Source organism: Propithecus coquereli, unplaced genomic scaffold (assembly GCF_000956105.1).
Source record: "Propithecus coquereli isolate 6110/MARCELLA unplaced genomic scaffold, Pcoq_1.0 Scaffold130, whole genome shotgun sequence".
NCBI lineage: Eukaryota > Metazoa > Chordata > Mammalia > Primates > Indriidae > Propithecus > Propithecus coquereli.
Window position 1 is genome coordinate 5,759,037 of NW_012137192.1, and position 21,911 is coordinate 5,780,947.

The window sequence follows — 21,911 nt, forward strand, 5'->3', positions numbered from 1 at the left end:
GTGCGGTGTCTAACGGTACACTCCCAAATGTCCCAGAACTCAGCTCTCCTGGGGTGGCACCTCGGTACACGTGGACGCTCCAGGTGGCTTAAGGGGTGTGGGCAGCCATCGAGATGGGCCATGATTCGGTCTTGCCCGCACTGTCACTGAACGGGGACTGGTAAACTTTCCCCCTTATGTGCCACCTCAGTAAACCCAGAAACGTGAAAAGCCAGCAAACCTTCCTTATGGGATAAAGGGAACAAATGCTAGTCCACGGAGGGTTTCAACCAAGCCATGCTGAGCACAATGACATGAGGACTTACCACCAGGCAAGGTGTTCTCGGGCAGCCTCCAGGCAACCCTGCTGCCAGGACTCCTGATCCTGTTTAGAATTACTTTTAGCCTCCTTTGTTATTTCTTTGGCAAAGGAGTTCCGGATCATTTACTCACTCAATATTCATTTACTCTGCACCTTCTCTGCGCCAGAACAGCGAGGAGTGGGGTGGGGGTGGGGAAGAGGCAGAGGCCCTCCCAGTGTCAAGTTCTGGGGAGATGAAGGCCCAGGGAGCTGGAGGAGCAGGAGGGGGCTCCCGACGCTACCGCTACCGGTGGGGTGGGAGGCAGGGCCAGTTCACAAAGGCTTCAAGAGGAATCTTGCAGGATGAAGGCGGAAGCAGCAGCATTCCAGGCACCGCAAACCCCGTGCGCAGAGGTCGGGAAAGGAAAATGCACGCCGTTTAGGAACTCCACCAAAACCGACCAAACAGGCGTGTCTGAGGAATAACTGAAATCCTAGAGAAATCTCGAGGACGATAAGATTAGTGTCTTCAAAACCCAAGGGGCTGTCACACCAAAGAGCAATCAGGATACGGTGTGGGGCGGTGGGAAAGTCACCAGCGTTGGAATCAGGCAGTTGGGAGGGTTGGAACCCCAGCTTAATCACTTACTAGCTGAGAGATGAACCTTCGAGAGATTGCTCACTCTCTGAGACTCAGTTTTCTTATCTATGAAAGAGGGAGGATTTACCTGCTTTGCAAGGTGGTTTTAAGCACTGGAGACAGTATGTATGGAAATTAACTGGCAACCAATTACAATCATTAGATTTTTTTTTTTTCTTTTAGGTCCCAAGGGTTCAATGGGTAGAAGGTGAAAGAACCAGATTTCTCTTCAGCAAAGAGCTTTTCAACAGTCGAGGCTGTACAACTACAGAAGAGACTGGCTTGTAAAGGAGGGAGCTCCCTGTCAATAGAAGTAATCAAGCAGAGAAGCTGGACGAGACCGTTGGTGAGAAGGCTGCAGAGGGCAGACTGACACAGGAGAGGGTGGGACAGATGAACATTGGGCTATCAGGCCCAAGATTCTATCATAACTTCTGTTTCAACAGTACCAAAGTTAAATGTCTGTGCATGTAAGACTCAATGAGGCATTGTTCGAAATCCTTAAATGGATTTCTCGTGGGAAATAATTCTAAATGGATATCTCGTTCTTGGAGAAAATGAAAATGGTCCATCAACCCATGAAACAGGATAAAAGAATATGAACAAGTTATTTGTAAAGCTCAAAAAACAGACAATTGGAATATGTTTTACATTTAGCTGTTTCTTCCTAAAATTAACCTGCCAATCTCTTCTCATTTTCCCTTCAAACAGTTCTACCAGGCCCCAAACAGACCGGACATCAGGATGGAATAAATTTACTCTACAGGGACACAAATCAAGTTGCATAAACTTTACAAAAATACTGTGTTAATATTTGCCCTCAGGCACACACAGACACGCCCATCTGGGTGTCAGTCCATGATATTTCTATCTCAGGCTCCAGCCCCCACCCCTTTACAGCCAAAAGCAGCACAAACCTTCAGAAAAGAAAACAGCTAAAGTCACTTTGAAAGGTTTCAGATGTGCTAATCGCAGTGCATCCCAGCCAAGAAGCTGGAATCTCACAACCCGGCCATCCTGCCAGCCTCTTCCTGCCAAGGGTCTGAAGCCAGCTGCAGCCTGGCCAGAGAAACCCAATCCTCACCACCAGCATCCCTCGTCATAATTTTATCTCAAGGAAACATAGAAAAATACCCTCCACCCCCCACCCCCGCCCCAAAGCGTCACCCTATTTGTCACAAGTCAGCCAGGTGACTTGGGAAGTCACTGCTTCACTTTCCTTTGGTTTGGCTTCCAGCTTAGAGCCCTGTAAGGCTTTTTCCAGCTTTAAAACCCTCTGCCTGTAAAGCTGTAATCCGAGGGGCCATCTCGGGTTATATCAGGTATCGCGGCCTGGCTGGTGGCCAGCACACCTCTAGAACCCAAGATAAAATATATTTTTATGCAGCCTCTTCAGATTGCCAGGGCTTTGTGTCCTGATAAAATGGGGTCAGAAAATTAAAGAAAGGAATAAAAAGGTTTATGAAAGCCATGCCAAAATGCAAAGAGGAACAATATTTTGGAATAATTGAATGAAAGGTCTATCAAAACATGATACACCTTAAAAATATACAACCAAAAGATACAGGATAGGAATGTATAATTGTCACTAAAAAAATAAAAATAAAATAATGTCAGGTCTTAACAAAAAAGATAAGAATATATCTTATTGCTACTGTTGCATTTATTTGTACTGGGGTCTCCCACGAGCTGGGAATACAGAGATGATTTCAAGGAGTGGTCGGTGACATGGACCAGGAACATCCCTGCCTGGGGCCTCCAGGTGGCAGGGGGGATTGCAGGTTTGGAGGAGCAAATCCAGACCTGGGTTCTAGTGTCTGCTCTGCCACTCCTGGGCTGACATGACCCTAGACCAGTATTCTGTCTCGGTGTCCAAGTCTGTAAATAACTCCGAGGAGTGGCGATCTCATGCCTGACACAGCGGGGGGCCTGGCCCAGCACAGACACCTACTCAGCACTAGCTCAAGAGTACTGCCTGTGTATTCATCCCTTTCCACCCATCCTGCGCCTAAGCACCCAAACCATTCCCATGCTCGCTCTCAGGCTTCCTGCACTACCGGGCTTCAGAGTTTTCCAAATACTGTCACACCCCTTACTCCTGACTCCACTGGTTTTGACTGCACTTGGCGGGCAGCACTGCTATTCCCATTTTATGGATTGGCAGATTAAACTCAGAACCACACCCAGGTCACCCAGGCTACATACAAGTGGGGTGATGATCCCAGGCTCAGGTGGGCGCGTCACACACTACCTCACTCTGAGTCGAATGGTCCATGTGCCCCGAAGGGAGGTGAATTACAGGTGTTTCCCTGGGCGTGGGGGAGGCCCCACACTTAATCACTATTGTCTCTGTAATTTACTGACTCAAGGTATGTTCTTACCCTTTTGAGATGATCTTTATAAACACTCCCTGAGGCTCACATGTTGGTAAACTTCCTCTTACAAGGCAAATAATCCAGAAAAACTTCCTTTCCCCCTAATTAATTCTGCAACATTAGAAACTTGAGTAATGATTTGGGTTTTTATGACCACATTCCCTCTGCTCTAAGATGACACAATTGACGCAATTTTTGTTTCAGAAAAATTATTTTAAAGAAGCAGTACATCCAAAGTACCTTCCACTGTGAGGGTCACTGAGATGTCAGAAATGTTACAATGTGGCCAATGCACCTTTCGGAATTGGGGAAATGTAGTAAATGCCTTCCTCCCACTTTTGCAAAAGGCCTGGGCTGGAGTGCCTGTCACATGACAGCTAAAGGCCCTTCCAGCCCACAGGCAGCCATCCCTGAGTTAATTATTAGCATTGAGAGAGCTGGAGTGGGCCACCTCATTTCCTGAGGCCAGGCCCTGGGTTTGGCCTAGGGCCTTCCCCTACATGGTGACCTGACGCTCTCCTTTTAGGGAGGACCTGAGTGAGTGGCCAGTCTCCCCTCCGACTGCACCTGCCTCTGGGGATCTCAGAACTGCCAGGCCTCCCGGAAGTTGGGCTTCTCAATAAACCAGAGTGCAATCAGAGTCTTGCTCGCTCATTTCTGGGGGCACATGCACTGGCTCTAAGCCAAGGATGTGACAGACAGTCATGGGTCTGCAGTAACTGAAACTGGGCTGGGGGAGCAACCTGGGTGTGGCAGGGGCCTGCATCTCCCGGTGGACCCAGGACAACCTCACCGTCTTTAAACCTCACAGTTCTTTCTACCTGCTGGGAGAGATGCTCAGGCAGCCCAGAGTCTATCTAGACGGCTGTGAAAAAGCAAGGTGGTTCTTACCACCTCATGGGAGCCAACTCTAGGAGGAAGGAGAGGGAAGCTCCTCAGACCAACAGCTACAAAGAGCTTGCTCTGGTATGCTCACGTTGGACAAAACAACAAGCCAGCCCACGGTATTATCTTGTTTGTCTGGGGTTGTGTTTTTTAAAAAGTTGAACTCATGATGTCTATACAATCATATATTCTACTCTTTCTTTCTCACCACGACCACTATCTAACATATGTCCAGGTATTTTGAACACTTCACTGACCTTTTCTGTTATGGTTTTACAATATCCCACCAAGTGGGTGTGCATAACCGTGGCTGGGTGCTCGGATGACTTCTAATTAGTAGAGCTCAGATTTCAAAAAGAACCCACAGTAAACACACAGAAGGAAGGAGGAGCATGTGACCAGGACAGGGAGGTGGGGTCCAGACTAGCCCGGCTTTAGGGCAAAAACACCGAAGACCAAGGTGACAGTGAGGGGCTAGACCACCACCTAGAGGAAAATGGCAAAACAAACGAGCAGGAAACCGATGATGATCTGGGTAAAATCACCAAGTCTACTGTTTTCTGTCTTTTCTACCAGGCAGAACAATCTTTTACACTGGAAAGGATGAATTTAGAGGCTAGAGGATTCCCTGAGCACCTCCCATGACCCAGGAGAGACACTCTACACCCATCATCTTATTCCACTGACACCACAAGAGGGGACTGGGCTTCGTCCACGAGGTTGCCCCGTGTGTCTCTAAGGTGACCCAGCCGCAGAGCAGAGTCTGAACGCAACAGCTCCTTACAAAGCCTCGCTCCTTCCAGATGTCCCACTACCTGTTCTGGTCTTTTTTTTTCCTTTTTATTGTGGTAAAATATATAGGACATAAAGTTTGCCATTTCAACCATTTTTAAGTGTACTGAATGGCATTAATTACATTTACGATGTTGTGCAACCATCTCCACTATTTCCAGAAGTTTTTCATTATCCCAAACAGAAACTCTGTACCCATTAAGCAATAACCCCCCATTCATCCCTCCCCCACTCCAGCTGCCTCTCATCTACTTTCTGTCTCTATGAATTTGCCTGTTCTAGATATTTCTCATAAGCAGAACCTTATAATATTTGTGTCTGGCTTACTCAGCATGTTTTCAAGGTATCTCCATGTTTTAACATGTATCAGAACTTTCTTATGATTGAATAATACTCCATTTTGTTTATCAATTCACCTGTCAATGGCCATTTGGGTCGTTTCTACCTGTTGGCTATTATGAATGGTGCTGCAACAAACACAGGTGCACAAGAATCTATTCAAGGCCCTGCTTTCAGTTCTTTCAGGTATACACCAAGGAGTGGAATCACTGGGTCATTCGGTAGTTCTATGTTTAGCTTTTTGAGGAACTGCCACTGTTTTCTACAGAGGCTGTGCCATTTTGCATTCCCATCAACAATGTAAGAGGGTTCCTATTTCTCCATATCCTTGCTAATACTTGTTTTCCTTTTTTTGATGATAGCCATTCTAGTAGGTATGCAGTGGTGTCTCACTGTGGCTTTGATTTGCATCTCCAAAATGACTAAAGCCATTGAGCATCTTTTCATGTGCTCATTTGGCCATTTGTCATCTTTAGAGAAATGTCTACGTAAGTCCTCTGCCCGTGTGTGTGTGTGTGTGTGTGTGTGTGTGTGTGTGTGTGTGTGTGTATTTTTGGAGTCAGTGCCTTGCTTCTTTTTGTCTGGGCATGAGGGTAGTAGCATGATCATAGCTTACTGCAACCTCAAACTCCTCCTGCCTCAGCCTGAGTAGCCATCATGCCTGGCTAATTTTTCTATTTTTTGTAGAGACGGGGTCTCGCTTTTGTTCAGGCTGGTCTGGAACTTCTAACCTCAAGCAATTTTGCCACCTTGGCCTCCCAAAGTGCTAGGATTACAGGCGTGAGCCACCACACCCAATCTGCCTATTTTTAAACTGGGTTTATCTTAGTTTGGGTTGTTGACTTCTAGGAATTCTTTATATTCTGAATATTAAACCTTTATCAGATCCAAGATCTGAAAATATTTTTCTCCCATTCTATAGACTGTCTTTTCACGTTCTTGGTAATTTCCTTTGCACAAAAGTTAATTTTGATGAAGTCCAATTTATCTGTTTTGCTTTTGTTGCTCTTACTTTTGGTGTCATATCCAAGAATCCAAGGTCATGAAGATTTACCCCTATGTTTTTCTGAAGAGTTTTATGGCTTTAGCTCTTATATTTGGGTCATTGATCCATGTTTTGTTTTTTGTTTTTTTTTTTGGTGTAAGGTAGCAGCTGCTCTGGTCTTTCAGAGCAGGGTCCCTCCCCAGCACAATATTCTGGCAGGATGACCACAAGTAATTAAAATAACAAAGGAATTTGAAAGACAATGAAAATATACATGTTAGTTTTCCTATTCTTTCAACTTTTCTGTATTTCCTGAGTCTTCTATAATGAGCAATGAGTTAGAAGAAAATCAAACTGATAGAACTTTTTAAAAAATGCTGTCATTGGATACCTTATTGGTGCACAGGGTGTTTAACTGCTTAAACCTCTCTCCCCTGACTCTCTGCCATCTCCTGTCCCTGCATGCTCTTCCTGGGGCCACCAGGCACCTGGCCCCACAGCCCTCCCCAACACTGCGAGGCTCTGGCCTTTCACGGACACCTTGGAACCGCTCCTCCCCCAGCAAGCCACTGACAGAGCTGGGCTGCCTCCTCCTGGCTCCTTCCTGGCTCTGTGGCTTTGGGCAAGTTACTGTACCTCTCTGAGACTCCATTTACTCCTCAGGAAAATGTAGTTGAGCCTGCCCCAGGGGGGGCCCTCTGGAGTACCTAGCACCTGTTTGTGTGCTCTGGACACCACCTGACCCGCCTTGGAGCCCCATCTGCTGCGCCCTGGTACACAGGGAGAAAATTCTTATCCTCAGTCTGCAAAAATCTAGGTACCTGTCTTCTCCTCAAGGCAGTGAAAGAAAAGTAGGTTTGCCCTTGGCTCCCAGATAGATCAACATGAGGGCTTCTTGGCTGAAACTGCCAATCCCCCAGTTAACCCTCCACTACGTCAGAGAACTCAGAGCTCAACTCTCAGTCCTCAAAGCTGATGCCCAAATCCAAATCCCCAGCACTGACAGCCACCCCCCTATCCCCCTTTGACCACGTTCCTGGCATTTTCACCTGAGGCCCTGTAGATGCCAGAGATGGGCTTCCCACCCACAGTGACAGCCTCCAGCGCCCTGGCTAAGTGTCGGCCCCTCCTGCTCACTTTTGGTCACAACGCCTCACACATTCTACCTTCAGAAACTCTGCATTCATCCCTCTCTCTAATGCTGGCTCTGAGGCAGGTGCTGGGGTTTGGAGGCAAGGGGCTGTCTCAGGTCCCAGCTCTCTGGGAACTCACAGGCTAGTCAGGAGAGGTGCAGAAGTCACACCTTTCAGTGTGGTGAATGCTGCCAAGACAGGTGTGTGCTGCTGGCTGCTCGGGTACCGTCCAGGGTGACCATGGCTCAGCCTTGGGCAGAACACAACACCTTCTCAGGGGAATCTAACTGTGAAGCTAGACCTTGAAGGATGAGATCTCAAACAACAAAATCAAGTAACCCTATACATAACCAAAAGCTCTCCGGGCTCTTACTGCACGAATCTATCATGACCCACAATCTGATTCCAATTTCAGACACCTGCATACACCTGCCCCTCCGAGGTCTCTCCAAGCTGGATACACTTGCAACTGTGCATACTTTGGTCTTTCTATACTCTCTCCTCCACAAGCCTCCCCACCTTAAATGATGTTCTGGACCAATATCACTCCAAGTGTGGCCTCCAGACCAACGGCTTCAGCATCACCGGGTGCTTGTTAGGAACGCGGAGTCCAAGTCGCCTTGCACGCACATTGGGTAAGGTGTGAGAGGCTCTGCTGTCATTCCAATCCCAACGTCCCCCAGGTCTTCAGCTTCCTCCTCTTCACTCTTTGCCAGCTGCCACCCTTTGGTTCCTTCAACATCTACGCAATGAACTGACACCAACCTCCAGAGCGTCCACCTCTCCAGCTCCACTGACCTTAACGTCCACCGGCAGGTAGCACCACCCAGCCCCACCCTGCCCGGGGTGACACACACAAACCACAGCTCTAAGACCGCCAGCTCAAGCTGTGGACAGCTGTCACACGGTGGCCGTTCTGTCCAGCTTGCTGAACCAGTGTGGCCTGGGTAATGAGCATGTGCCACTGTGTCATCATGGACTCTTCACACGACCTTGTGAGGTGGAGACACCATTGTCATTCCAGTGTGGAGACGAGGAAATTGAGACTGAGGAGACTTGACCAGAACCACAGAGACAGTGGGGGTTCCGGTGATGCTCTCAGGCCTACAGCCTGCACTAAGAGGTAGCCCCGGGCACTGCAGCCCGGCAGCCCTGCAGAGTGGACTCCCTGGGGAAGGGAGGACATCTGCAACTGAGGTGAGGACCAGTCATTCATCTGGGACGCAGAAGTGAGGGGGAAAAGTAGTGGCGAACAAGAGGGAGAGGCAGGCAGAGGCCAGAGGTGACAGGAAGGTAAGGGATTGTTTGGAGCAGGCTGGTCCAAGTCAGCAGTACCCTTCGGACACCCATCCCGTCCCCTCACCCCCATGAACCTGATTCGTCAGCACCTGGGACTTGCTTCTCTGACCCTCCCAATGTGGCAAGTGTGGTCAGATTCACCCAGGTAAACAGGGCTCCACCTCCTGCCGGCTGGTCCCTGGCAGTCCTCAGCCCTCCCTGACCCCTCCCTCCTGGGCTAGGCCAAAGCCCAGCTCAGGGGCAACCCTCACCAGCCCTTCCCCCAGCTGGTTCCTCAACAGCAGGGCTTTAGTAAGAGTCACACAAGGTCCGGCTGCCAGATCCGCTCCCTCTTCTCCCGAGATTGGCAGCGCCTTCCCCAGAAAAGCTCCCCTTCTACTGTCTTCCCACCTCAAATCACCAGTTTGCACACTCACCCCCTCCCTCCCCTCCCGCCAATGTTGTAAGAAGGTCCCCACCCCCAAACATACCAGGGCACTGGGTCCTGGGGGACAGAGCTAAGTAGGAAAGCGCCTCTGCCCTGGAGAAGGGAGGGAGCCCTTTACAGGGAAAACCTTCCCATGACCCACTGCCACACATCTGCGCACCTGGACCTATTTAGCGACTCTCAAGAAAACTGAAGCCTTGCCTGGTCTTTGAAAATTCTTTCAACAGCAAATAATCACCGCCGCACGACTCTGCCTTTATGGCTGAAAGCATTTAAGATGAGCCTTCCATAAAACAGAAAACATCACAATTATAACACACTATCCAGGCACGGTGGCGCGCGCGTGTAGTCACAGTTATGCGGGAGGCTGAATCCAGAGGATTGCTTGAGTCCAGGAGTTCGAGTCCAGCCAGGGCAACATGGTGACACCCCACCTCTAAAACAAACGAAAATTATACCACAAAACTTAGGAATTCTCACACCATGAACAGAGTGGAGATAGGTCTGTAGGACTTTGTCAAACAGGTCTTGTCTAGAGCCCGGCTACCCAACGTGCGGCCGTCTCAGCATCACCTGGGAGCGTGTTGGAGATGCAGAATATAGTGCCCAGCCCAGACCCTGAACGTGCGCCTGCGTCTTAACTGATGCTTTGGAAGACTGGCTTAGAGCCTGCAGCTTGTGGGATTGAGGGGAGGACTGGGGAAAGCACGGCCAGACGGGGCCGGGTTGTGCAGAGCTGCAGAGGATGAGGGGATCTTACATGCTTTTCGAGGAACGTTTTCTGGTAGCAGTGTGGAGGAGGTGCAGGCTCGAGGGGCCCACTGGTGACAGTAAGCAAAGGCAAATGGGAGGAGCGTGTGAACTAACCCAGTTTGGGGCTGGGGGTGGGAAAAAGTAGTGGGCCAGAGGAGGCGTTTCTGAGGCATGAAGGGTAGAATTTGTCCAGCGCAGGTGTGGGGACCCGTGAAGAGTGGCCTTGGGTTTCTAAACTGGAAGACTGTGTCATGCATGGAGAGTGCGTTTTTAAGACAGAAGGTGATGAGCTCTGGTTTGGGGATGCAGAGGAGGGACCTGGGGGCACCCATGGGGAGATGTGCAGACAAGACATACACAGGACAGGAAATGCCTCCAGACGACCCGGCTAGAGAAACACCTCTGCAAGCCCCTGGCGGTGGATTAGGTGAGTTTACCCGAGAAGGCCTGTAGGAAAATAAGAGAGGAAGATGGAGGGAACAGACAGCAGAGGATGGGCCAAGGTGGGCTGGGGAGAGGAACATCCCAGAAGCCCTGGAGGAAGAGACCGAATGGGCTGCATCGTGAGAGGCTGCCCCTGGCCATCACAGTAGGAGCCCTGCTGGACCACTGGCAGGTGTTGGTGAGGATGGACTGCGCTATAAACGCCTGAACGGCCTAGTGGAGGTCGCAAGTTCCCTTTGATCAAAATTATGTCTTTCTGCACACCCATGCTCACAGCAGCATTATTCACAACAGCCAAAAAATAGAAGCAACCCAATGTCCATCGGCAGATGAATGAATGTACTATAAACACACAATGGAATGGTATTTTAAAAGGAAGTTTTGAAATTCTGGCACATGCTACAATACAGATGAACCTAGAAGACATCATGCAAAGCAAAATGATCCAGTCGCAAAAGGACAAATCCTGTATGATTCCACTTCCATGAAGTACTTAAAGTAGTCAAATTCATAGAGCTAGAAACAGAATGGTGTTTGCCAGGGGTCAGGGGAGGGACAACGGGGAGTTTACATTTAATGGGTACAGAGTTTCGGTGTTTTGAGATGAAAAGAGTTCCCTGGATGGCTGGATGGTGGTGATGCTTGTGCAAAGGTGTGGATGTACTTAATGCCACTGAGCTGTACATTCAGAAGTGGCTAAGAAGGTAAATTTTGTTACGTGCACTTCACCACGATTTAAAAGAATTAAACATCATTCCTTCATTACAGTTATAGAAAACCTGAACTCCTGGAATTTCTGCATCAAGAGAAGTGAGAGCAAATCTCTTTAGGTTATCACGAATGCTCCTCCAGGAGGCGTGGCAGTTGAGTGGGAAGGGAGAAATCGGGTGGTGACCGGAAGGTGAGCCTGGCTCCGAGGAGGCAATGGGAGGTGAATGGAGCCAGGACACTCCTCTGTCTCAGACTGGAGGAAAGGAAGAAAGGAGAGAAGCCGAAAAATGCAGATGAGGGTAAAGGTGAGGAGGCTCCCACAGATGGCCTGGGGCATCCCAGGGCAACAGGTGGAGGTGTTAGGGTCACCTGGTGAGGTGAGGATAACAGGCAGGAGACTTGGAGAGGACAGAAGGGTCAGGTGGAGGGAGGGTGGAGAGCAGGAAGGGTTCGGCTGGCTGCAAAGCACAGAGCACTTATTTTTAACTATCACTCAGCCTGGGGCACGGTCCTCAAAGGGTGGTCCCTGGCCTCTGCATCCATGGTGTCACCTGAGAGCTTGTTAGAAATGCAAAATTTCCAGCCTCACCAGAGGGTCTGGTTCAGACCAACAGAATCACAAACTCTGAGAGCAGGGACCAGCAGCCTATGTTTTAACCAGCCCTCCAGGTGATTCTGATGTGCTAAAGTTTGAGAAACACCACTACAGAATATAGACAGTCAATGGAAGGTTCACGTCATTTTTACATGAAAACAAACAAACAACGAGGCAGCCTAGCAACTTCTATATAGAGAAACTGAGCAACAAATGCGTAATTGCTTCAATGCCAATATGACTTATTTCTGTAATCGGAGAAATGCCAAAGGGTATTCACAAAATAATAGAAATACATGGCCCAGCTAATAAACTGCCTCGGATGAGACACAGAAAACACACCCAAGATCTGGGGGCTGGAAAACATGGCTGGAAGACATGGGTACCGGTTCCTGCTCTGCCACGACCGTGTGCCCGAGTATGCCACATCCCTTGCAGGCCGCTATAAAAAGAGGGAGCAAAGGTTTCTCCAGTTCTGACACTGTGTGCCCTGCTCTGCCCTCTAAAAAATGACCCCCAAACTAAATGCTTCTACGTAGCTGTGCCTAGAACAAAAAAGAACATTTTTTTTTTTTTTTTTTTTTTGAGACAGAGTCTCACTGTGTTGCCCGGGCTAGAGTGCCATGGCGTCATCCTAGCTCACAGCAACCTCAAACTCCTGGGCTCAAGCGCTCCTCCTGCCTCAGCCTCCCGAGTAGCTGGGACTACAGGCATGCGTCACCGTGCCAGGCTAATTTTTTCTATATATTTTTAGTTGTCCAATTAATTTCTTTCTAATTTTAGTAGAGATGGGGTCTTGCTCTTGCTCAGGCTGGTTTCGAACTCCTGAGCTCAAACAATCCGCCCGCCTCGGCCTCCCAGAGAGCTAGGATTACAGGCGTGAGCCACCGCGCCCGGGCAAAAAAGAACATTTTTAAGCAGTAAAATCTAACAGCACAGTAAACCAGAAAAACATTCCAATGTTCAGCAGAATTAGTATCTTGCATTCTAAGAACTAGAACAGTCCTGAACTAACCGTTTTTTCCATTGATGCTGTTGATGCCCAGAGTTATAAAAACACTATTGCACTGGACAATGTTCTTGAAGTCCACATGGCTGGGTTGCTTCCCAGAAAATAGTTCCGGATCTTCACATTTTTATCCTATAATACTTTCTAATCCAGGAAGGCAAGGTTTGTGTTTTCTTCCAGGCAGAAAATGAGCTTAAGAACCAGGGTATATGGATCCAGCGCGTGACCCCCTGACCAGTGTCTGGGCACTTGATATGATGAATCTAGGCTTCCTGATAAATGGCCCCGTAGTGACCTTGTTACCAGAATCCCTAGACGCTGGTCTCCTGCCTGGTTTCTCTGCATCCAAGTCCCTGTCTGCACCTACTGGGCATCCAATGCCCATCCTCCTGTTCCTGGGTCCCCAGTGCCACCTGCTTCCCCGCCTCTGCCAAAGGTCATGATCTTAGATCTAGGGCTGGAAGAGGGATGTGGGCATTGCTGCAGGAAGGAGAGGTAGAAGTGTGAGTACTAGAGAAAAGAAGATGAGGTCTACAGTGACTCCAGCCTCCTGCCATATCTTGCTCACAGACCCTGGCCCTTATATTCCATTAGAAATTGGTCAGTGGGAAGCACAGCTGGCTTGTTTGTCCCCTTGTGCATCCATCATAAACCTCGTCTCTGCTCTTCCATCCAGCCTGAGTATGTAAGTGAGGTCCCAGGCCCTGCTAGTCCCTGTGGCAGGGAGATGCATGGTGAGGCTGGGGCTGAAAAAGGCTGGAGTGGCAGGAGCAAAGCTGGGGAGGGGCACAGCATGGGAGGTGCAACCACACAGGTATGAGGCCACAAACTGAGGGCCTGTGGGCCATGGAAGGAGACTCATTTAGTCTTTATTAAGTTTTCCAGGCTGGCCCACCCTGGCACTGATTTCAAGCTCAAAGTCACACTTGGGTAGGGTGACCACATGTCTCGATTTGCCTAGGGAAGTCCTGGCTGAGGCCTCTGGCTCAGATGCTTTTTTTTTTTCCTTTTGAGAGAGTCTCGCTCTGTTGCCCAGGCTAGAGTGCCGTGGCATCAGCCTAACTCACAGCAACCTCAGACTCCTGGGCTCAAGTGATCCTCCTGTCTCAGCCTCCCAAGTAGCTGGGACTACAGGCTTGCACCACCAGGCCCCGCTAATTTTTTTCTATTTTTAGTAGAGACGGAGTCTTGCTCTTGCTCAGGCTGGTCTCGAACTTCGGAGCTCAGAAGATCCTTCTGCCTTGGCCTCCCAGAGTGCTAGGATTACAGGAGTGAGCCACCGCGCCCGGCTAGACGCAGTTATTAATAATAGCATCCCCTTTCATCCTCAGAATGTTCTGGTTTGGATGATAAATTCTAGTTGCCTTATCCTTGTTCCCCTAGGCCTCTGAAATTAGAGCTGCAGTTAGAGAAGGCTGCTCAGGGTTGGGAGGGGCCCCCAGGGTGAGTCTTACCCCTCATCAAATGTTCCATTTGCCTCTCCAACATCCCTGCCAAGCCATCATCCGGCATCTGCTTGTATACCTGCAGGGACAGCAGGCTCACTTATCTTATGAGAAAGCCTCTTTTGGGGGGAAAGCTTTGGTATAAAAATAGGATTCAAACCTATGTACAGTAGGATTGCAGTTAAATAACAACAACATCCCTCAGCGGGGAAAGGTGTGGCGGTGGGGGAAACCAGAAAACCTGCTGACTTTCTCCTTCCATCTCACCTTCTCATTCGACAAATATTTACTGAGTGCATCTGATGGTCCAGGCACTGTGTTTGGCGCTGGGGTGCACAATGGGGAGTTAAAACAGACAGATCCAAATTGAGGGGTCAAGGACATGAAGGACAAAGAAAGGCTGGGGAATTGTTCTAGTTTAAAAGAGACTGAAGAGACACCACAACTGTATGCAATGCATGATCAGAGATTTTGTTTGCTACAAAAAGGACATTACTGAGACAGCTGGCAAAACTTAAGTAAGGTCTATAGATTAGGTAATAGTGCTGTATCAATATTAATGTATTGATTCTAAAATTTGTAGGGCAGTTAAGTAAGAGAATGTTATTGCTTTTAGGAAAGACACTAAGAAAATATATTTGGGGGAAGGATGAGTCTATAAATGATCCTCAAATGGTTCAAAAAAAACATAAGACACAGAAGGATAAAATAAATATGATAAAATGATAATATTTGGGGAATCTGAATAAAGAGTATACGAGGGTTCTTTGTTCTATTCTTGCAACTTTCCTACAAGTCTGAATTAGGTCAAAATAAAAAGGTAAAAGAAAAAAATAAAGAAAAAAGACCCTGTCTTCACAGGGCTTACAGCGTAGCTGGGAGACAGCTACTAATACAAATAATTACACTAATTAACCACAAAATTGCCACCATGAAAGTGCTGTAAAGAAGAGAGATCCAGGGGCATGAACGTTTATGGCAACAGTTTAATCTATATCAGGAAGGTGAAGGAAGGCATCTGTAATCACTGAGCTGAGGCCCAAAGGATGAGTTTACCCAGGGAGGAGGGAAAGAAGGTTCCAGGCCCTCACAGCCCCTGCAGGAAGAGCACGGAGCCAAAGCCCGAAAATTGGGCCTGTGGAGATGCCACAGAGATTGGTTCTGTCTTTATTCTGAGAGCAATGGGAAGTGCTTGTTAGACCCCTTTGGCGGCGGAGTAGAGACCCCACTGGGAGGGGAGAGGACATGTGGAGTCTGTGGCAGTGGGGACAGCTGCCTCCCTGAGAAGCATCATGCATGATTTTTCCTCTGCTCCCTGACACCTTCGTTTTCTACACCAATCATGTGTGCATTTGATAACCTGGGGAAGAATCTGGGGGCAGCAAAGTGGGTGAGACTGGGCTCAGGCGGCCCCCGCGCCCTCTCCAGGCCCACCAGTGGTTAGTGGTCAAAACACAGTTCGTGGAGCAGGTGGCCGCCTCCCTCACGGAGAACCTCCGGTCTAGCCCTGGAGGCTGACTCAGCTGAGGGAGGCGGCAGGGGCTGGGGCTCCACCCCACTCCCAAGTTAAGTGCCTCTCACCAGCATAGCATCCAGCCCGCCACAGCCCCTTCATGGCCCCGGAGGCTGCCTCCCGGAACATCCCTGCAGTCCCGAGAACCAGGACTGGTGGCCCCGACTGAGGAGGGGGCCCTCATCCCCCCAGTGACCCTCAGCACTGAGTGCTGATCAAAGCACTTGCCTGGGGGGCCAGAGGTCTGACCGCAAAGCAAGGGGAGGCTTTTCTGTGCCTAGTTTTGCCTTAGTGGATTTTCAGTCATTAGCTCATTTAAAGCAGTTAATTTAAAGGAAACAGGTTCCATTACGACCCATGTTTTACAGCGTGGAAGATGAGTATACAAACTGGGTCATTCTTGTCGTACCCAAATGAGTAAGAGTCAAGAGGCCGAGGGGGTGGAAGGGGAAACACTCAGGGCACATAACATTGCTCCAAAAATATAATTATCTGCAAGTCTGGCTGCTAAAACTGCCTGTTACAACCTAAAACCAGTTTTATCTAATCAATACTGAAACAACCTGCTGCAACTCTAAGACTTTTTTTTTAACCTACTACCTATCACTCAACAATCAGAGCTTGTCAGCTCCCAAAAGCATCTCTGGTGCCAACGAACTTTCTTTCAAAACAGTATGTAACATTTCTCTTTCTAATAAAATTCCCAAGCTTCTCTTTGTTCTTTGGACATACCAAAGACCACCATATGCCCCAGATTACAATTCTTGCTTTCCAAATAAAATGTTCTTAATTTAGAGATTTGTCTCTAATATTTTATTTGACTCCAACAACAGGTAAATAATTGGTCTAGGGACAGACCTGGGTTCAGGTTGCTGCTGTACTACTTATGAGCACTGTGCGCTTCAGGTGGTTGCTTCATCTCTCTGAGCCTCAGTGTTCTCATCCCATCTGTGTAATGGGGCTGATACGAATTAGCAAGACTCTGAGGCTAAAAAGCATCATTTGTTCCCTACTGGAGCTCTAAGCAGCTCAGTACAGAAAATTCACTCCAAACTACACACTGCTTCAACATTTACTAAAAGCTTGTGTATCCTAACAGTAAATCATGGGACCTGAATTTTCCAGAACTATCCCAATTTCAAATCCTCTGTCCTAACTTTCCACATAAACCATCAAAACGTCTCAAAAATTCCACTCTCTCAGTATCCAAACACCTCCCAGTCCTCCTCTTGCACAAAGCAGCAGCACAGACACTTTTTTTTTTTTTTTCCAGACTACAGATCCCAATCTTTGGTTCAGCAGAGCCCTGCTGGCCCCAAAGGAAACAAGGTCAGGGAGAAAAACCCGTGGCAGTCAGCACTCCAACTGGGATGCTTCCTGGTACGTAGATGTAACCGTAGCCTGGGGAAGATGCACCATAATCAGGACGCCACCCACAAAGGGACACACGCTGGGAGATGAGATCTCCCCTCACCTACCTACCAAGTGACCAGTACCCAGTGAGGCAGCATGGCCAGAGGCTTGCTGTGAGGATTCAATGAATAAGTTAATATTTGGAAAGCACTCAGAACAGTGCATGGCAGCCAACAAGTACCAGTGCTTAATAATTAAAGCCAGAGGTGTCCCTGGCAGAAGTTGCTCCTGCTTCAAAGACAATTCAGAGGCATTGCTCCCACCCTGGGAAAACAAGGAGAATCAGCACTTTTCCCTGGACTAGGTGAGGCCTGGCCCCTGCTTGTACAGAGAAGCGGGAGTACCCTAACCAGAGGAGGTGGGCCCCGCATTAGTGAAAGTCAAGAGGCTGGACTTTGGGAAGAGTCACCATGCCCACAATCCACAAGGTCTCTTCATGCCTCTGTGCCTTTGCTCCTTCTGTTCTGTCTGCCCTGACTGCCATCTTCTTCCACCTTCAAGGCTAAATTCACATGTCAACTACTCCCCACCGTGTTTCCTGATGCCTGTCAGAATGAAAGGCTGCCTCCCCTTGTGTCTCTTGCATCTGGTTTAATCCTCTTTGAAAGCAGTTATTGGATGGATGGATGGAGACAGACACACACACACACACACACACACAAATGTCACTGTCTTCCCAACTCCACCATGAATCCTTCCAAGGCAGGGGTTCAGCTTTCATCTCCGTATCCCTACCACCTGACATATAGTAGAGACTCAATTAATGTCCAAATCTGCTGTTAAATCTGAGCTCACAGCTGGGCTTGAATTAACAAGTTAACGTGGAGGCAGAACGAGGCTTCAGGTGCACACACAGCAGATCTGTAGATGCAAGATCTCTGGGTCTTAGAACCATGGCAGATCGGATTTCAGCCAGGGGCCTACCAAGTACTTCTCAGCCAGAGGAAAAAAGACACCTGTAAGATCAGAGCCTGAGGTCGCCTGGACCCAGCCAAGAGCAGTGAGGACACTGATAGGGTCCCGTCCCGTCTCTATTAGAGTTGGTAAGAAGAGCTGATGCTTGGGAAGGCTGCCCACTCCCACCAGCCCATCCAGGCCAGAGTATGTGCTGAGTGCCTGTGGCATTCAAGCCTCTGCAACAGACCCTGGGAAGAGATAAGGAGGGATCAGCCCTGCTTTCCAGGAACTCATTGTCTGGTAGAAGAAAAGATGCGCTCTCCTGGGGAAAGATGAAGGGACCACAAATTGCTGGTCCCCAACTACCACAGACCCTGAGGGCTGTGGGGGAGGTGGGGTGCCATGTCTTCTTGCTCCCTCCAATCCCCAAAGCTGAGCCCCTCTGGTAGGTTATGTCTGTCCTAGAAAAGAGTATCCCGTGTGCCTGGACCTGTGGCCCAGAAGGTACTGATTAGTCTCCTCTTGCTCCTAGTCCCACTTTTCCTTTGCTAGCTCAGTCTCCAGATCTGCAGGGGGTGGGGTTTGGCAACGACACTGTAATTAAACCATGTATGTGAAACCTTCCAGTTCACAGTCAATAATCCAGGACCTGCCTTCAACCCCCAGAGGCCAATTACCATCTTGGAACCCCAACTTCTTTCAGGCATAAGATTCGTCTCTGACCAGGTCCCTGAGACCTGAATGAGAATGTTAAAAGCTACCAGAGTACCTTCTATATGACAAACGATGAAATGAGAACTCAGAGACTTGAGTGGGCATGCAGTGTGGGCATGAATTTGCCTCTGTGGTACCTTCGGCTCTTTCCCCTGTCCCAAGCTATCCCTTGAGGACCCACCATGTGTCTGGCCTGGCCATCACCTGCCCTTCCCTGCAGGGAAGTTCATCCAGGCACCCTGGATTCACTGGGGTCCACTGGCCTACTCAGCATGCCCATACAGAAGCAGTTAAATAAGTGCTTGCTGAATGGAATGCCTTTAGTAACTTGACCTTTTACATTCCCCAGCTAATGTCTAATTTGCATACATGAATCCTTTTTAGGAGATAGCAAATCACCACAGACAATGCAGGATCAATACAGACTATTAGGCATGTTTTATTCTACTCTAATTCTCTGCAAATTGGTATTCCATTAACCATTATGTGGGATTTATGGGAGCTAGCTATAAACCAGAATATTTAACTAGAATGGCCTACTCTGTCAGATAATAGCTTACTGTTGTTAATTTTCAACCAGTCAATCCCAGAAAGGTTTCCAGCTTCCAATATGCTTTACATCTTGATTTAATGATCAGGAAAGTCATCTATTTCAAAGTCTCCATACAAAAAAGGGCAGCTTGATGCAGGGAAAAACAACAAAACAAAAAGGAAATGCCCTCAAAACCAGAAGACGTGGGTTACATCCCAGCCACACCAACTGTGTAATCAGCTGCTCAGAGTCTGGATTTCCTTATCTGCAAAATGGGAGTAACACCAGCCTCACAGGGAAGTTGTAAAAATTAAATGAGATGATACATGGTGCATGTACTCCGCACAGTTCTATAAGGCTATGCAAAGGTTATTATCATAAAACACAAGACGAAATTCTCAAACTACTCAGGCTAATGACTGAAAGCAAGGATTATCTAAATCGGCGGTTCTAAAGGGGGGAGGCTGGGGGAATTTTGCCTCCCAGGGGATATGTGCCAATCTCTGGTGCCATTTCTGGTTGGCACAAGTGTGGGGGGGAAGGGATTGCTACTGGAATCAACTGAGTAGAGACCAAGAGTACTGATGAACATCCTACAATGCACAGGACAGCTCCCACGACAAAGAATTATCAAGCCCCAAATGTCAATAGTGTGAGGCTGAGAAACCCTGATCAAAATAATCACTTAAAGTTGGGGTTGGGAGCTTTTTAGAACAGAAATTTTCCTAACCAGGCTTTAATTTCTCGAATCATCTGCTTAAACATTTGCAAGATGGATCATCTTGCAAAACAGCTCTTTTGTAAGTGAAGCCAAACTGCCAACTTCTGGAGTTTCTGAATGTATAAAGCTGCTTTTAAAGAAGATGTTCTCTGATTACAATTCGTCTAAATTATTTTTCCAAAGCCCTTGACTTCAGCAGAAGTTCTCCTGGGCAGACACAGGGTCTGTCGCTCCACCGCTAGGCCTCCGAAGATGCTTTCCTAATTCTAATTTCCTGGTGAAATGGGAGCCAGGAGGGTCTCTAAACGAATTAAATTCACATCACGCCAACTGCTCGCTTGCTTTGTGCCGGGAACGGTGCCAAACACCTCCACATAATTTATCCCACTTAATCCACTCAACAACCCAGCGAGGTGGGCATTATTACCGGCTGTTTGCAGGGGAGGAAACTGAGGATCAGAGAGGTTAAACAACTCGCCCAAGGTCACCAGCTGGCCAAAGGGGAGCACAACTTGAACGGAGGTCTCCAGTTTCCAAGTCACAAGCTCTTTCCCCCACCTCGGAAAACCCAGGTGTCAAGTTGTCTCAACTTCCCATTAATTTTTAAGGCAACCACAACTTCTCAGTAAGTTTAGGTGGCTGAAAAATGGGAATTTCCGGGGGGCAGGGCGCTCTCACGTACACTCCCCCACGGCAGCTGTCTCACCGCAGGTACCTGATAAATCATTCCGTATCGCCCGCGGAATGGGGAGGATTTATTGGCTCTGGAGTTCGTGCCAGGCCCAGGAAATGCCATCTTTGAAAGCCGAGAGGCGGATTCGCCCAGGGTGCTGGGCTCTGGCCGCCTCGCTTGGCTTGCTCCCCGCGGGCTGTGCGCCCCCTCGGCGCCGGGAGCCGGGGTCGCGGCGGCGCGGGACCCTTCGGGGGTGCCGGCCGCACGAGCTCCGCGGGTTGCGCCCGCCCCTGGCCGGCCGGAGCGCACGCCCACGCTCCGCCGCCGCCGCCGCGTCCCGGCCGCCCGGGCCGAACCCCACCCAGTCCGGCCAGCGCCCTCCCGCCCGGCCCCGCCAGGTGAGCGCGGCGGGGCGCCCCCTCCCCGCCCCGACGTGGTGCGGGGACCCCGGGACCGCCGCGACCGCCAGCCTGCCCGCGCGTCCGCCGCGCGCCCGGGGGACGGGTGGGGGCGGGGTGGTGCTGAGCGCGACCCCGGCCGCCCAGCGCCCTGGCCACGGCCCGCTGGGGTCGCACCGGCCCGTACCTGCAGCATCCGGGGGCGCGGGGCGCCCAGGTAGGTCGCGCGTGCGGGCGGCGCGGAAGCTCGCTCGCGGCGCGACCTGGCCGCCGTCTGAGCATGCCCAGTGCCGCCCGCGGGCGGCTCCCGCCGGCCGGGCTGGCCGCGACGGGCCCGCGCGCCAGGCGGGGGGCGGGCTCCCGGGCCGGCCTCCTGGGCGCTCCCGCCCCCGCCCCAGGCAGGCGCGCCCCGACGCGTCCCCTGGGCCACCGGGGCTCTCCTGCCGAGCTCGGGACAAGCCCCGAGTTCCCTCGCGCGTACACGCAGACATTCGCTCCATAACTATATTCTGGGCACCTACTGTGTGCCAGGCCCTCCGCGTGTGCCATGTGTTTCATGCCTAGGAAAGACAAGCTGTCGGCGCTCAGCGAGTCTTAGAAATTAAAAGGAGTCTTGCACGACGGGTCAGTGGTTGAGCTGGGGTCCTGCTGACTCCCAGTCCAGTGCTCGTCTCTTTGCACTAGCAAGCTTCCCGGGTTAGTCCTTCTTCCCAAGGTTATGGGGCCTCCTACCCGATCTGTGCTCCTGCATTCCTGTTCCACCTCATCTCATACCTGTCTTCCTGTAGCCCCGCGAGCACCTTTCTGTCCATCGAACACTCAGAACTTAGCCTCAGGACATTTGCGCGTGCCTTTCCCTCTCTGTGGGACATCCTTGTCCCTCTTTCCACGTGGCTGGCGCCTTCTCATTGTACATACGTCCCCTACTCGGAAAGGCC

The 21,911-nt window shown here is 49.7% G+C and overlaps 1 protein-coding gene across 3 annotated transcripts in view; it reads right to left on the reverse strand.

Annotated features, from left to right (window-relative positions):
• PTPN3 (protein tyrosine phosphatase, non-receptor type 3) overlaps positions 1–21,262 on the reverse strand; it is a 106,688-nt gene extending 85,426 nt beyond the window's left edge. For 2 of the 3 annotated variants that reach the window (XM_012638547.1, XM_012638545.1), the window contains exon 1: positions 21,161–21,249. The gene's annotated coding sequence lies outside the window, so the exon portion shown is untranslated. Of the gene's footprint in view, positions 1–21,160 lie in introns of all 3 variants that reach the window. The other variant, XM_012638548.1, reaches the window with a different exon arrangement.
• Between the last annotated feature and the right edge of the window lie 649 nt (positions 21,263–21,911).